This window comes from Coregonus lavaretus (assembly GCF_964263955.1).
Source record: "Coregonus lavaretus genome assembly, contig: HAP1_SCAFFOLD_402, whole genome shotgun sequence".
Taxonomy (NCBI): domain Eukaryota; kingdom Metazoa; phylum Chordata; class Actinopteri; order Salmoniformes; family Salmonidae; genus Coregonus; species Coregonus lavaretus.
In genome coordinates, this window is record NW_028165649.1 from 355,647 (window position 1) to 359,073 (window position 3,427).

The following is a 3,427-nucleotide window of genomic DNA, read 5'->3' on the forward strand; positions in this document are numbered from 1 at the left end:
GTTTTCAGCTGAGTTCCATGAACATTGTCCAAAATCATGTTTTAACCAAAATCCACAATGCGACCAGTTCAGCATATGAGAGGAGACACTGTTTGAGTGTAACAAACGTGAAACATTTCTTTTAGCCTTTTCGCATGAAAACAGGGTCCAAAATCATGGGTTTTCGTTCAGCACTGGAAGAAGGAGGCGCGCTCTACAATAGGCAAGGGTTTTCAAGTCTGCAAGTACGTTTTCAGCTGAGTTCCATGAACATTGTCCAAAATCATGTTTTAACCAAAATCCACAATGCGACCAGTTCAGCATATGAAAGGAGACACTGTTTGAGTGTAACAAACGTGAAACATTTCTTTTAGCCTTTTCGCATGAAAACAGGGTCCAAAATCATGGGTTTTCGTTCAGCAGTGGAAGTAGGAGGCGCGCTCTACAATAGGCAAGGGTTTTCAAGTCTGCAAGTACGTTTTCAGCTGAGTTCCATGAACATTGTCCAAAATCATGTTTTAACCAAAATCCACAATGCGACCAGTTCAGCATATGAGAGGAGACACTGTTTGAGTGTAACAAACGTGAAACATTTCTTTTAGCCTTTTTGCATGAAAACAGGGTCCAAAATCATGGGTTTTCGTTCAGCAGTGGAAGTAGGAGGCGCGCTCTACAATAGGCAAGGGTTTTCAAGTCTGCAAGTACGTTTTAAGCTGAATTCCATGAACATTGTCCAAAATCATGTTTTAACCAAAATCCACAATGCGACCAGTTCAGCATATGAGAGGAGACACTGTTTGAGTGTAACAAACGTGAAACATTTCTTTTAGCCTTTTCGCATGAAAACAGGGTCCAAAATCATGGGTTTTCGTTCAGCACTGGAAGTAGGAGGCGCACTCTACAATAGGCAAGGGTTTTCAAGTCTGCAAGTACGTTTTAAGCTGAGTTCCATGAACATTGTCCAAAATCATGTTTTAACCAAAATCCACAATGTGACCAGTTCAGCATATGAGAGGAGACACTGTTTGAGTGTAACAAACGTGAAACATTTCTTTTAGCCTTTTTGCATGAAAACAGGGTCCAAAATCATGGGTTTTCGTTCAGCAGTGGAAGTAGGAGGCGCGCTCTACAATAGGCAAGGGTTTTCAAGTCTGCAAGTACGTTTTAAGCTGTGTTCCATGAACATTGTCCAAAATCATGTTTTATCCAAAATCCACAATGCGACCAGTTCAGCATATGAGAGGAGACACTGTTTGAGTGTAACAAACGTGAAACATTTCTTTTAGCCTTTTCGCATGAAAACAGGGTCCAAAATCATGGGTTTTCGTTCAGCACTGGAAGTAGGAGGCGCGCTCTACAATAGGCAAGGGTTTTCAAGTCTGCAAGTACGTTTTAAGCTGAGTTCCATGAACATTGTCCAAAATCATGTTTTAGGCCAAATCCACATTGCGACCAGATCAGCATATGACAGGAGACACTGTTTGAGTGTAACAAACGTGAAACATTTCTTTTAGCCTTTTCGCATGAAAACAGGGTCCAAAATCATGGGTTTTCGTTCAGCAGTGGAAGTAGGAGGCGCGCTCTACAATAGGCAAGGGTTTTCAAGTCTGCAAGTACGTTTTAAGCTGAGTTCCATGAACATTGTCCAAAATCATGTTTTAACCAAAATCCACAATGCGACCAGTTCAGCATATGAGAGGAGACACTGTTTGAGTGTAACAAACGTGAAACATTTCTTTTAGCCTTTTCGCATGAAAACAGGGTCCAAAATCATGGGTTTTCGTTCAGCACTGGAAGTAGGAGGCGCGCTCTACAATAGGCAAGGGTTTTCAAGTCTGCAAGTACGTTTTAAGCTGAGTTCCATGAACATTGTCCAAAATCATGTTTTAGGCCAAATCCACATTGCGACCAGATCAGCATATGACAGGAGACACTGTTTGAGTGTAACAAACGTGAAACATTTCTTTTAGCCTTTTCGCATGAAAACAGGGTCCAAAATCATGGGTTTTCGTTCAGCAGTGGAAGTAGGAGGCGCGCTCTACAATAGGCAAGGGTTTTCAAGTCTGCAAGTACGTTTTCAGCTGAGTTCCATGAACATTGTCCAAAATCATGTTTTAACCAAAATCCACAATGCGACCAGTTCAGCATATGAGAGGAGACACTGTTTGAGTGTAACAAACGTGAAACATTTCTTTTAGCCTTTTCGCATGAAAACAGGGTCCAAAATCATGGGTTTTCGTTCAGCACTGGAAGAAGGAGGCGCGCTCTACAATAGGCAAGGGTTTTCAAGTCTGCAAGTACGTTTTCAGCTGAGTTCCATGAACATTGTCCAAAATCATGTTTTAACCAAAATCCACAATGCGACCAGTTCAGCATATGAAAGGAGACACTGTTTGAGTGTAACAAACGTGAAACATTTCTTTTAGCCTTTTCGCATGAAAACAGGGTCCAAAATCATGGGTTTTCGTTCAGCAGTGGAAGTAGGAGGCGCGCTCTACAATAGGCAAGGGTTTTCAAGTCTGCAAGTACGTTTTCAGCTGAGTTCCATGAACATTGTCCAAAATCATGTTTTAACCAAAATCCACAATGCGACCAGTTCAGCATATGAGAGGAGACACTGTTTGAGTGTAACAAACGTGAAACATTTCTTTTAGCCTTTTTGCATGAAAACAGGGTCCAAAATCATGGGTTTTCGTTCAGCAGTGGAAGTAGGAGGCGCGCTCTACAATAGGCAAGGGTTTTCAAGTCTGCAAGTACGTTTTAAGCTGAATTCCATGAACATTGTCCAAAATCATGTTTTAACCAAAATCCACAATGCGACCAGTTCAGCATATGAGAGGAGACACTGTTTGAGTGTAACAAACGTGAAACATTTCTTTTAGCCTTTTCGCATGAAAACAGGGTCCAAAATCATGGGTTTTCGTTCAGCACTGGAAGTAGGAGGCGCGCTCTACAATAGGCAAGGGTTTTCAAGTCTGCAAGTACGTTTTAAGCTGAGTTCCATGAACATTGTCCAAAATCATGTTTTAACCAAAATCCACAATGCGACCAGTTCAGCATATGAGAGGAGACACTGTTTGAGTGTAACAAACGTGAAACATTTCTTTTAGCCTTTTCGCATGAAAACAGGGTCCAAAATCATGGGTTTTCGTTCAGCAGTGGAAGTAGGAGGCGCGCTCTACAATAGGCAAGGGTTTTCAAGTCTGCAAGTACGTTTTCAGCTGAGTTCCATGAACATTGTCCAAAATCATGTTTTAACCAAAATCCACAATGCGACCAGTTCAGCATATGAGAGGAGACACTGTTTGAGTGTAACAAACGTGAAACATTTCTTTTAGCCTTTTCGCATGAAAACAGGGTCCAAAATCATGGGTTTTCGTTCAGCACTGGAAGTAGGAGGCGCGCTCTACAATAGGCAAGGGTTTTCAAGTCTGCAAGTACGTTTTAA